Here is a 14,808-nt window from a genome sequence, read left to right on the forward strand (position 1 = left end):
CAAATCCTTTTCCACTAACAAAAAAAAAAACTGACTTGCAAATCCAGCTTACTCTAGCCATCCTGTTCCATCTAAGGAAAGGATAAACCAAAAAGAATTAGTGAGATTCACAGTCCAGAAGCAAACATTCATTAAAGGAATTGGACCTAATCATAGGACTATAGAATACTTCCCCTACCCTAACACCTTACCAACATTAGTAAAAACATATATCAACAGTTTCTTCTACTTAGTATATCATGCCTGCCTATCAAGAAGAAACTGTAAGACATACTGAAAGGCAAAAAACATAATTTTAAGAGACAGGAAAAGCATCAATATCAGACTCAGATATGCCAGGCATGTTGGAATTGATGGACCTGGAATTAAAACAATTATGAATTTTTAAAAATTTTTAAAAAATGTTTATTTATTTTTGAGACAGAGAGAGACAGAGCATGAATGGGGGAGGGTAAAAGAGAGAGGGAGACACAGAATCTGAAGCAGGCTCCAGGCTCTGAGCTGTCAGCACAGAGCCCGATGCGGGGCTCGAACTCACGGACCGTGAGATCATGACCTGAGCCGAAGTTAGACGCTTAACCAACTGAGCCACCCAGGCGCCCCAAAAACAATTATGATTAATATACAAAGGACTCTTGTGGATAAAGTAGACAGGATGCAAGAACAGATGGGTAATCTCAGCAGAGAGATTGTGAGAAAAAAGAGAAAAGAAATACTAGATATCAAAAACATTGTAACAGAAGTGAAGAATGCCTTTTATGGGCTTAATAGTAGATAGGTAATGGTTGCAAAAGGAATCTCTGAGCTTGAGGATGTCTCAGTAGAAATTGCCAAGACTTAAAAGCAAAGAAAATATACTACAAACAAGAGCAGACTATAATAAAACTATGAGACAGCTTCAAAAGGTGTAATACACACAACACACACATATATACACACACCTATGTATAAGTGAAATGAATAATAGTAATGACACAAGAGACAGGAAGGAATTAGGATTGTTCTGTTATTATAAAATATTAGTACAACCTTTGAAGTATAGTGTTATTTGAAACTGGAGTTGGATTAGTTGTAAATATATATTGCAAAATCTAGGGCAACCACTAAAAGAGTTTTAAAAAAAGAGGGGTGCCTGTGTGTCTCAGTCATATTGAGCATCTGACCCTTGGTTTTGGCTCAGGTCATGATCTTGTGGTTCGTGGGTTCAAGCCCTGTATTGGGCTCTGTGCTGACAGTATGGAGCCTGCTTTGGATTCTCTATCTCCCCCTCTCTCTCTCTGCTCCTTCCCCTCCCCTAAAAATGAATAAATAAACTAAAAAAAAAAAGAAGCATGAATAATATGCTAAGAAAGGCAGGAAAAGTGAAATGTAAAATGCTCAATTAAAATGATAAAAGGCAGAAAAAGTCTTAAAAAAAATAGGGACAAAGAATGGGCAACAAATAAAAAATATGTGAAGATTAAACAACAGACCTTAATATCACACAGACTAAAGAAGAAATTTCAGATAAAATTTAAAAATATTTTGAACTAAATGAGGGTAAAAGTACAACTTACTAAAATTTGTGGAATATATCAAAAGCAGTGCTTAGAGGCAAATTCATAGCATTAAGTGCATAAAAGAAGAAAGATCTAAAATCAAACATTTAAGCTTCCACTTTAGGAAAATAGAAAAAGAAGAGCAAATTGGAATCAAAGTAGGAAGAAGAAAAAAAGTTAATAAAAGTGAGAGGAGAAATCTGCAAAATTTAAAATAGGAAACCAATAGAGAAAATCAATGAAACAAAAAAACTAGTTCTTTGAAAAATCAATAAAATCAATAAATCTCTAGCAAGGCTAAATAAGAAAAAAGAGAACACATACCATGAATATCAGCAAGAGGAGACATCACTAAAGTCCCCACGGATGTTAAAAGCATAGTAAAGGAATACTATGAACAACTCTATGCCCAAATTTGATAATCAAAATGAAATGGACTAATTTCCTAAATGACACATTATACCAAAACTTACACAAGAAGAAACAGATATTCTGAATAGGCCTATTCTAGTAGAGAAGTTGAGTCTACCAAACCCACAGTTAGCATCATACCCAATGACAAAAAGATGAAACAAGATCAGGACCAAGACAAGGATGCTCACTCTGGCTGCTAGTACGAAACATAGTATTCAAAGTCCTAGTTAGAGCAATTAGGCAAGAAAAAAAAGTCATCTGAATTGGAAAGGAAGAAGTAAAACTGTCACTATTTGCAGATGACATAATGGTATATATAGGAAACTGTAAAAAGTCTACCAAAACACTACAGACTAATCAACAAATGCAGTAAAGTTGCAGAATATAAAATCAAAATACAAAAATTGGTTGCATTTCTATACACTAATGAACTATCAGAGAGGAAATTAAGAAAACAATCCTATTTACAAATGCATCCAAAAGAATAAAATGTCTAGGAATAAATGTAACCAAGGAGGTTAGAGGCCAGAACACTGAAAACTATAAACATTGAAAGAAATTGATGAAGACATAAATAAGTGGAAAACTATCCCATGCTCATGGATTGGAAAAAGTAATATTGTTAAAATGACCATGATACCCAAAGCAATCTATAGATTCCATGTAATCCCTAGCAAAATTACAATGGCACTTTTCACAGAATAGAACAAACAATCCTAAATTTCTATGGAACCACAAAAGACAAATGGGACCACATAAAACTAAAAAGCTCCTACACAACAAAGAAAATCATTAACAAAAAAACAACAGCCTATTGAATGGGAGAAAATGTTTGCAAATCATATATATCCAAAATACATAGAGAACTCACACAATTCAATAGCATAAAACAGAAACCAAAAACAACAACAGAACAACCTGATGTAAAAAATAAGCAGAGGACCTGAAGAGACATTTTTCCAAGAAGATATGCAGATGGCCAACAGGTATGTAAAAATAGGCTCAATGTCACTAAAAATCAAGAAAATACAAATCAAAACCACATAAGATATTACCTCTCACCCATTAGAATGATTTTTATCAAAAAGAAGTAACAGGTATTGACAAGGATATGGAAAAAGAGAATCCTTGTGCATTGTTGGTAGGAATGTAAATCAGTGTAGCCACCGTGGAAAACAGTTATGGAGGTTTCTCAAAAAATTGAAAGGAAAACTACCATATGGCTAGCAATTCTACTGAGTATTTAGTCAAAGAAAAAAAACACTAACTCAGATATATGCACTCCCATGTTTATCACAGCATTATTTACAATAGTCAACATAAGGAAGCAACCTGTGTCCATCAAAGGATAGATGGCTAGAGAAAATGTGGTATACATATAATGGTATATTATTGAGCCATAATAAAGAAATCTTGCCGTTTGCAGCAACATGATTGGACCGTGAAGATATTATACTAAGTGGAAAAAGGCAGACAAAGGCAAATACCCTAATATTTCACTTGTATGTGAAATCTATATCATATATATCTATATATCTACATATATCTAAATCTAAATCATATATATGTATATATAACATATACAAGTAATATGATATTGTATGTCAATTTTATCTCAATAAAGAATATTAAGAATAAAAAATGAGCCAATGATTAATAAACTTCCAAAAAGAGGGCACCAGACCCAGATGGATTCCCTGTCGAATTCTAACAAATATTTAAGGAAAAAAATTATACCAATTCTCTATAATTCCTTTTAGAAAAGAGAAGCAGTGGGGCGCCTGGGTGGCTCAGTCGGTTAAGCGTCCGACTTCGGCTCAGGCCATGATCTCGCAGTCCTTGAGTTCGAGCCCCGCGTCAGGCTCTGTGCTGACAGCTCAGAGCCTGGAGCCTGTTTCAGATTCTGTATCTCCCTCTCTCTGACCCTCCCCCATTCATGCTCTGTCTCTCTCTGTCTCAAAAATAAATGAACGTTAAAAAATTTAAAAAAAAAAAAAAAAGAGAGAAGCAGAGGGAATACTTCCTAACTCATCCTATAAGAGTAGCATTACTCTAATACCAAAGCCAGCCAAGATATTACAGAAAAGGAAAACTATGGACCAATATCTCTCATGAACACAGATGAAAAATCTTTTTTTAATTTTATTTTAAATGTTTATTTATTTATTTTGAGGAGAGGGGAGGAAGAGAATGAGTTTGCACAGAGCACGGGAGGGACAGAGAGACAGGGAGAGAGAATCCCAAGCAGGCTCAGGACTGTCAGTACAGAGCCTGATGTGGGGTTCTCCCATGTATTGTGAGATCATGACTTGAGCTGAAATCAAGAATCGGAGGCTTAACTTACTGAGCCATCCAGGCGCCCCAAGCATGAACCACTTTCAGTATTATACTAGAAGTCTTAATTAAGACAGTAGGAGAAGAAAAATGGCACAAATTACAGATTGTCAGGGAAATAATAAAGCTATTTTTTTTTATAGACATCTTTGTTCATACACACACATATACACACACACACACACACATATATATACATATATATATATATGGAAATTAAACAACACCCTTATGAGCAACCAATGTGTCAAAAAGTAATAACAAGGAAAATTTAAAAAAATCTTAAAACCAATGGAAAAAAACACAATATAAAAACTTATGAGATGCAGCAAAAACCGGGCTAAGGTTTATCAGTAACTCTAACTTTATAATTCAAGGAACTAGATAAACTCTAACTTTATAATTCAAGGAACTAGAAAAAAAGGAACAAACTAAACCAAAGTTAGCAGAGAGATGGGAATAATAAAGATAAAAGTGGAAATAAATAAAGACCATAAAAACTATAAAAAGTTCAACAAACTTTTTTTTGAAAAGATAAACAAAATTGACAAACCTTTAGCTAGACTTACCAAGAAAAGAAGACTCAAATAAATAAAGTTTTAAATGAAAGAAAGAAACAGATTACACAGAAATACAAAGGACCATAGGAGATTACTATAAATAATTATCAGCCAAAAAATTGGACGACCTAGAAGAAATGCATAGATTTTAAAAACATACAATCTTCCAAGTCTGAATCATGAAGAAATAGAAAATCTGAGTATACCAATAAAAGTAAAGAGATTGAATCATTGATCAAATGTCTTACAACACAACAAAAAAAGCCCAGGAGTGTATGGCTTTATTGGTGAATTCTACCAAACATTTTAAAAATTATGACCAATTCTTCTCAAACTCTTCAAAACAATTGAAGAGGAGGGCATACTTACAAACTTACTTTATGAGAGCAGCATTTCCCTGATACAAAAGCTAGATAAATACGCTCTATTAAAAGAAAACTACAGGTCAATATTCCTGATGAATACAGATGCAAAAATTCTGAAGGAAATACTAGCAAACCATATTAATACTACATTAAAAGGATGATATACCATGGCCAAGCAGGACTTATCTCTAGAACACAAGGATGGTTCAACATATGCAAATCGATAAATGTAATACATCACATTAATAAGATGAAGGACCAAAAATCATATGACCATCTCAATAGATGCAGAGAAAGTATTTGACAAAATAAAACATCCATTCATTATGTAAACGCTCAGTAAATTGGGTGTAGAAGGAACATACCTCAACACAATAAAGGCTGTATATGACAAACCCATCACTAACATCACACTCAATAGTGAAAGGCTGACACCTTTCCCTCTGAGATTAGGAACAAGAGAAGTGCGCCCACTCTTCCACTGCTATTCAATGTAGTACTGGAAGCCCTATCCCAAGCAATTAGGCAACAACAACAACAACAACAACAACAACAACAACAACAAAAGGTATCCAAATAAAAAAGGAAGAAGTAAAATTGTGTATGTTTGATGATGACATGATATTGTATATAGAAAATCCTAAAGACTCTGCCAAAGATCCTGTCAGAACTAATAAACAAATTCAATAGTTTTAGGATACAAAATCAACATACAAAATCAGTTGTGTTTTAATATACTAACAATGAACTATCTGAAAAAGAAATAAAGAAAACAATCCCATTTACAATAACATAAGAAACATAAAAATACTCGGAATGAATTTAACCAAGGAAGTGAATAATCACACTGAAAACTATGTCATTGATGAAAAAAAAATTGAAGCTGACACAAATTCAATGATATCCTTTCTTCACGGATCTCAAGAGTTAATATTGTTAAAATGTCCATACATTGAATCTATAGATTCAATGCAATTCCTATCAAAATTCCAAGTTTTCACATACATGTAAAAAAAATCTAAAATTCACATGGAACCACCTAAGACCCTGAAGAGCTAAAGCAATCTTGAGAAAGAACAAAACTGGAGGCATCACAATTCCTGATTCAAACTATATCACAAAATTATAGTAATCAAGACAATATGGTATTGCCAAAAAACAGACATGTAATCCAATGGAACAAAATTGAGTGCTTAGAAATAAAGACACATATATGGTTAACTAATACCTGACAAAGGAGCCAAGAATGCTCAATAGGTAAAGGATAGTCTCTTAGTAAATGATGCCGGGAAAACTGGATATTCATATGCAAAAGAATGGAATTGGCCCCCTGTATTATACCACTTACAAAAATTAATCTGAAATGGATTAAAGACTTGAACATAAGTCCTGTATCTAAAATTCCTAGGAGAAAACTCATGGAAACAGCTTTTGACATTGGTCTTGGCAATGGTTTTCTTGGATATGATACCCAAAGCACAAGCACCAAAAGCAAAAATCAACAAATGAGACTACATGAAACTGAAAATTCTGCACAGCAAAGGTAATATCAACAAAATGAAAATGCAGTCATAGAATGGAGGAAAATATTTTCAGACTATTTATAAGATAAAGGTTTAATATCCAAAATACGTAAGGAACTCATGCAAGTCAATAGCAAACAAAAAAAAACAGAGAGAAAAAACCCCCCTGAAACCAAAATGAAACAACAACATAGAAACCCACAAATAAACATTAAAACATGGGCAGAAGGTTTGAATAAACATTTCTCCAAAGAAAACACACAAACACCAACAAGTCTATCAAAAGATGCTCAATGTCACTAATCTTCAGGTAATGCAAACCATAACAAAATGAGATAGCACCTCAAATTTGTTACAATAGCTGTCATCATGTATGCAAGCAATAACAAGCATTGGTGAGGAAGCTGAGAAAAGGGAAAACTGGTACACTGTTCTTGGGGGTGTAAATTGGTATAGCCACTATGAAAAACAGTATGGAGTTTCCTCTAAAGGTTAAAAATAGAACTACCATCCAGCCATCCCACTTTTATGTATATATCCAAAAAAGAAAAAAGAAAAAAAAGAAAGGAAAGAAATAACTATCTTAAAGAGATATCTGCATGTTCACTGCAACATTATTCACAATAGCCAAGACATGGAAACATGAGTGTCCATTGATGGGATGAATGGATAAAAAAAAAAAAGTGATTTATATTTATATAATGGAATATTATGCAGTCATAAGAAAGGAAATCCTACCATTTGTGACAACTTGGATGGACCTTGTGGGCATTATGCTAAGTGAAATGAGTCACACAGAGAAAGAAAAGTATATGATCTCATTTAAATGTGGACTCTAAATACATCAAACTCAGACACAGAGAATGGAATGGTTATTTCCAGGGGCTGAGGAATGGAGGAAATGAGATCATTGGTCACAGGGCACAAACTTTCAGTTATTAGATGAATAAGTTCTGGGGATCTAAGGTACCACATGGGACTCTAGTTAACAGTACTGCAATATATATTGAAAGTTGCTATGTGAGTAGAACTTTAGTGTTCTAACCATTGTATCAACAACAATAAAATTGTCATTATGTATGGTGAAGGATGTGTTAACTAACCTTATTGAGGTAAACATTTCACAATATATACATGTAAATTGTATTTGAATAAAGCTGGAAAAAGAGTGAAAGGTAACCGACAGAATAGGAGAAAATGTTTGCAAATTATATATCTGATAAGGGAGTTATACATAAAACATATAAAATATTCTTATAACTCTATAATAAAAAGGCAAATAATCCAATTAAAAATGGGCAAAGGATTTATATAGTCATGTGTCCAATGAAGATATAAATGGACAGTAAATATAGGTAAAGATGTTCAGCATCGTTAGTCACTAGGGAAATGCAAATCAAAACCACAATGAGATGCCATTTCTCATCAACGAGAATGGCTGCAATCTAAAAGATTGATCATACATCTCTACAAGATTGTAGATAAATCGGAAGCCCCATACAGTGCTCACAGGAATGGAAATAATGCAAGCGTTTAGAAAATAGTTTAGCAGCTCCTCAAAAAATTAAACATAGAATTACTCAGCAATACCACTCCTAAGTCTATACCTCCCACAAAACAACATATATCCACACAAAAAGTTGTAGCTGAATATTCATAGCAGCATTATTCATAATAGCCTAACCATCAGAACAATGACTATGTTCCCAACTGATGAAATGATACACAAAATGTGGTATATGGTCTGGCCATAAATAGTAATGAAGTACTGACACATGCTGCAACATAGACAAACTTTGAAAACACACTGAGTGAAATAAGTCAGTCACAAAGTGCCACAAATTACATGACTCCATTTGTGTGGAATGTCCAGAATAAGCCAATGCATAGAAGCAACAGTAAGTTAGAGCTGGTGTTGGGGGTGTCATTGAGATGGAAGAGTTGGGGATAACATCTAAATGGTACCAAGTTTCTTTTTGGAGAGAGAAAAATGTTCTAGAATTGATTGTGGTGATGGCTGCACAACACTATAAATGTAGTAAAAAATAATTGAACTGTACACTTTAAATTGATTAATTGTATGTTGTGTGAGTTATATGTCAATAAAGCTGTTACCAAAAAAAAAAATCCTCAAGAGTTTATTTATTGTTGCCTTGGGTTTGGGGCAGTAGCTGTGGTGCCAGAGGACTTTTCTAGGTGTTTGTTTTCTACTCTTACCTTCTATCCTACATAGGCTTGCACTTGCTCAGAGGAAGGTCTGTCTCTAAGTTCTCCCCTATCCCCTACTGCTAAACTATGGTTCTTGCAATTCAGTGCTTTCCAGGCTAATCATGGTGGTTCTGCTCCAGCCCCATAGGCTGGCCTAGTGTGTCTTAGGGTGGGGCTTTCTTGGTCCTCTTGTGTCTCCTCTCCATGGCAACCAAAGCCTTTTCTGTATCTGTGGAAAATCTTGCATAGAAGGGATTTCTGACTTACTCTTCAGTGGTAAGTAATCTTTAATGGCATTAGTAATGAGTCTAGGACCCCATGTAATTTTTTCTGTTTTTCTAAGAACAGCGGAATTGTGTTTTGTTTTTCCTTATATCCTTTCACCAGCTACTATGGGTCTTGATGTGTACCCTGCAGGTAACAGCATTTTAAAGGCCTTTTTAGAAGTTTAAGGCTTTGGTTTGAAATGGGAAAAATGTCTGTGGCACGGGATTAGGCCTGGTGAGGCTCTGGGCCTTTTCCACAGACTCCAAATCCCCTCCTGCATATCTGCACTACAAAGCAGGTGTGTGTGGGAGGGTCGTTCTATTCCCCCATCCTGTCACTAGTATTTCTCAACGTTTTTTGTTTTTTTATTTATTTTTGGGACAGAGAGAGACAGAGCATGAACGGGGGAGGGGCAGAGAGAGAGGGAGACACAGAATCAGAAACAGGCTCCAGGCTCCGAGCCATCAGCCCAGAGCCTGACGCGGGGCTCGAACTCACGGACCGCGAGATCGTGACCTGGCTGAAGTCGGACGCTTAACCGACTGTGCCACCCAGGCGCCCCCTGTCACTAGTATTTCTTATGAACACCTAATGAGGTTCAGTTCAAAAGAGCTTCCACATGAACCCACAGGAGCACAGGAGAAGCTTGAATAGCCAGCTCCTCTCCCTGTGCTCTGTCACAAGCAAATCAGTCTGTCCATTTTGTCTCTCCTGGGAGGGTCCTGTCCATCTCTGGTCACTCAAACTTCTCTACCGGGGTCAAGAAAAGTTAGAATTTTTTAGTTGATCCAGGTTTTTCTCATTGCTAGTGGGATCCATGCTTCTTTTTAAAAAATTGTTAAGGGGCACCTGGGTGGCTCAAGTTGGTTAAACGTCTGAGTCTTGGTTTCAGCTCAGGTCATGATCTCACGGTTGTTGAGTTCGAGTTCCGCGTCAGGCTCTGAGCTTACAGCAAGGAGCATGCTTGGGATTCTCTCTCTTTTCTTTAGATTTTTAACATGTAATATTCTAGGTTTTCTACAAAGGGTTTTATTGTTTCATTAAAAATAAATTTAAGTGTATAATCCATTTGTAATTTATTTTTGTACATGGTGTGAGAAAGGGATATAATTTTGTTTTCTTTTTAAGGTATACCTATTGTCCATGTATCCTTTTAAAATATATATCACCTTGGGGTGCGTGGGTGGCTCAGGGGGTTAAACGTCTGACTTCGGCTCAGGTCATGTATAATTCGTGGGTTTGAGCCCCATATCAGGCTCTGTGCTGACAGCTCAGAGCCTGGAGCCTGCTTCAGATTCCTTATCTCCCTCTCTTCTGCCCGTCCCTGGCTCGCACTCTGTCTCTCAAAAAATAAACATTTTAAAAAGTAAAAGAAAATATATCACCTTTCACCACTGAATTCAAATACCCCTTTGTCACGTGTTAAATTATATTTTCTTGGATCTATTTTTGGATTTTCTGTTTGGTTCTCATAATCTCTTTGTCTGTTCCTATGCATTATCACACTGACCATATTAAAGTGAATTTTTAGTATATTTTGATATCTGGTAAGGCAAATTCCTATACTAACTTTCTTCCTGCTTTTTTGTTTTATGATGTTCTTATTCTTATGTATTTATAACTAAACATCCACTTTAAGATACTTTTATACAATATCAAATCACATGATTTTAATTTTCTTATATTTTGGTTAAATTTCCACAATGAACATGAATTTTTTTTATAACTAGTAAAAGATACATAATATAAAAGACAAAAAATAAAAAGGGTGACAATACTGAGGGTAAATTCCCTAGTGCTTACTCTGGGCTACAAAACTAGACTAGATAATCATTTTGTAGGATGTAGGTGTTGAGGCAGATTAGAAGGGGAAAAAGGAAAAGCACTCTCTGCTTCTGAAAGTTATAAGAGCACAAAGCCGTGCACCTTAAGTAGCAAGTGGTACCACAATTCAGATCCCATGGAACATTTTTGCAATACGAAAGGAGAAATAATTTTGGTTCCACACAGGGATGCCATGAGTTGTGTGTTGTGTGTCTTCCTTGTGCAGGTGCCATGCTAATCTTTTCTTTGTCATTCCAATTTTAATACTTGTGTTGCTGAAGCCAGCATGAATTGTGGTTTGATATTGCAGCTTGATTACAGCGCCTCGGGTTTTGTTCCCAGGTTATGTTTTAAGGAACACTAGAATCTCTTTCTTGATACACAGAGGTGTTCTTTGCTCAAATGGACATGGGAAATGGAGCTCATTTTGCTAAAATCTCTAAAGAAGATGTGCATGTAGCTTTGTTTCACTCTATACGTCTTGACTTTAACTTCACATGGAATTTTTTCTGAGAATTTTTTCTGAGATACATCTTGAAACTTTAATGGAACCCACAGAAGATTCTTTGGAAGATGTTGGTCCTGGAAGAGGTAGGGTGGGTATTGTCAGGTCAGATAAGCTCAGTAGGCAATGGATAAGGTAGAGGATGTCACTGATATCAAAATGTATTTATGGAAATTACTTATGGCTAAATTAGAAAAATATTTTAAAATCTCAGAAACATAAAGTTGACCCGAATTCTTGCAAGATCCATCTTTGGCCATAGATTGTGCCTTGATTCTGGAAATCAAGAACACATCAGAACAATTTATAAGTGGAATAGTTAAAATTCTCAGTGCCCTTTCTAATAATGTCATAATTAAGTCATCATTCATTTTTATTTCTGTCTTGCATATTATTTTCCTTTGAGGCTGACAGTTGGTGTTCAGATCCCTTAAAAACAAGTCTCTTCCATGCTTTTCCCTCTTGTAAGACTTATTCTTCCCTGGAAAGATGCTCAGCATTATCTGAAAAGAGAAAATGCTCTCTGTGTCTCATTTTCCCAAGGCAATTACTAGTTAACTATCTTTGTCTTTAGCAGAATAAAGGTAAGAATACATATCAAGGTAGAAAAACTGTATGTACTTGGCTTCATCTTTAACATTACCATTTCCTTGCATATGTATAGCTGTTCCTCTGAGGAAACCAAAGCATTTGTGCAACTATTTGATACTTGTGGTTAAAAAAATACGCATAGATTATGTTTATCAATACTATATACATACATTCACAGGTAGACTTATCACTTAGCATTTATCCTAGTTTAAATTCCTGGGAACTCAGACAAGGCAGGTTTTAGGTGTAACAGCTGTGAGGTGTAAGTAGATCAACGGATGTAAAGGTTGAACATTGGTTTATACCGGGTTGTGCTGCTAAGAGAGCTATACTGCTGAATCTCTAAGGTCTTTTCTACCTATAAGACTTTTATCCTCCCAGGGAGAAAGGAATAATTTGTCAAGTGAAGGCAATTGACCGTACCTGTAAAAAAAGTGAGGCATGGCAGAAAGAGCCCTGGAACTCTGGCCTTCTATTCCCCATCTATAATTGTCCCATCCAAACACTCCTTTTCATTTAATTTCTTTCCTTGTGGCTTGGGCTTTGGAGATTGGATAAATTAGAAAATGTTATTGTTTTGAGATATTTGAATTCAGATGGAATGGGTAATCAGCTAGTGACCAGAGGCTTCTGGAGCTCTAGGGAAACTGGTGCTGCCAACATCCCTGAGGCTTGACCACCTTCTGCTTGAGCAGATGGTAGGCAGAAACAACATCTTGAAAAGTTGAAGAAAGCCAAATTGAAAATGGTCCCTGGAATGTAAAGGGGCCATTCACTACACCTCTTGTGTCCGTTGATGATATATTCTATTTTTTCTCTTGCCCTTCATTGCCTAGAACATCCTCTATTTCATGCTCTGTAGGGCTGACTTCTTTTTGTTCCTTCAAGGCTTAGTTTAAATATGGCCTCCTCAGTGTAGCCTTCCTTGATGATTCAACTTTCTAGGTTGCTTGACTCTATTATTCTCCACCTCTGTATTTTCAAGTCATTTAGAAATTCACCACAACGTGCAGTTACTGTGTATTTTTGTTTGCTTACTTATTAATTATCTCTCTCTCCCTCTCTTACTAGATTGTAAAATCCATGAAGGTTAAGACCACGTCTGTTTATTTTTCTGTGTAGTCAGTATGTTTTATGAATAAATATGTTTTATGAATAAATAACTCTAAAGCCTATATTCACATAATTTAAAAATTAACAATAGTACAGCCACTTGCCAAAACACATGTCACTTGGTAAAATACATAATGGACACGAAATGAAAAAAATTATTTCATGGTAGTGTAAAATGAAAAAAATTATTTTTAAAAATTAAAATCATAGCATGTAGGGTTGAAAATATGCAAGCCTCTAAAATTGCTAAGAAGAGTAAGCACACGTTAAAATTACATTAGAAACCAGAAGACCATAAAAGGAATATGCCTGCTGCCCAGAGGTTGAGAGAAGTTGTCAATATGTAATATTGATATATAATACGGAAAGTACAACCTAACTTTAATTTTTTTTCTTTTCCTTCTCTATTTTGGATATTGACCTCTGGGCTAAATATGGGAGAACAGAAATACAAGTGTAGCAAACAGAGTATGAGAGAATAACAAGCTGCTGTACAAATATTATGTTCTCTTGGCTATAATATATTTTATTCCAGGGAACAAGAAGATTCACAAAGGAATCTAAAGAAGTTTGAATTTAGGAAAATGGAGCATATGTACTTTTTCCTATTCCTCTCATTAGGTACAACTAAATGTGTTGAACATTATGTGTAAAACAGCCATGAGATTCAGATAGACTGCGGGGGCAGGGGGAGGCAGAACGGCTCTCTTTCTCAAGTTGACAAACAATACATGGTGAATCCCCTAGGTTTTCAATTTGCCTCATATGTCCCAGATGGGAGCAGTAACTTGAAAATGGGCACAGAACAAAAAGACAAAAGACAAACAAAACCCAGCCTGAACAAAAAAGTGCTCTGTTTAGATGAAGGCCCAGGGAAAGGAGCATAACAGAAAGGCAATTTTAAAGGCAATAATTTCTCTTTTTCAGTCAAACAGCACAGAACATACTTCATCTCCACCCAACTACAATGTCCAAATCAGAAGTCTAGGCTTCCATTCTCATCAGGTTGAAATGAGGCACCTTAACACTTTACCACTGTGGTGGTGTCAGAGAAAGTTGAGTATGAAGCCAAGAGTTTTATCCATTTTAGACGGTAAAATGATCCCTCCCTCCTCTCTTATGGTGGCAGCAGAAAAGATGCAGGAAGCCTGGACATTTCCCCCTACCCAGCCCAGCAATAATGAGGAAACCTACTCATTTCCTGCTGAAATGGTGTCAATACAGGCCTAGTGGAATCAGAACTTTCACCACTCACCATCCAGTAGTAACAAAGCCATCCCCTTAGTGAATTAGTGGAAGCCGCATGGGGACCAATAATGAAGTGCTCCTTCCTGTCCCAGCCAGGGTGGTGTCAGTAAGGGCCTACTGGGGAGCTGGAATTCCCACCTTTGCCCAGCAGTAATGAGGAGCTGCCCACCCCTAATTGGATGTCATTGAATGCCAACGAAGAATCATAGACATAGACTTCTATTTGATATGGCCACAATAGTACAGCACACTCCCACGCCCCCTTTCCTTTTCAAGGAAGTGTCATTGAAAGCCAGATTTAAAACAAAAAGAAGTTTT

The 14,808-nt window shown here is 35.9% G+C and overlaps 1 non-coding gene across 1 annotated transcript; it reads right to left on the bottom strand.

Annotated features, from left to right (window-relative positions):
- Positions 1 to 11,213: 11,213 nt before the first annotated feature.
- Positions 11,214 to 11,321, bottom strand: LOC115513191. The gene has a single exon (XR_003968606.1). It is a non-coding gene; the product is annotated as a U6 spliceosomal RNA (small nuclear RNA).
- Between the last annotated feature and the right edge of the window lie 3,487 nt (positions 11,322 to 14,808).

The sequence above is a fragment of the Lynx canadensis genome, chromosome B1 (assembly GCF_007474595.2).
Source record: "Lynx canadensis isolate LIC74 chromosome B1, mLynCan4.pri.v2, whole genome shotgun sequence".
NCBI lineage: Eukaryota > Metazoa > Chordata > Mammalia > Carnivora > Felidae > Lynx > Lynx canadensis.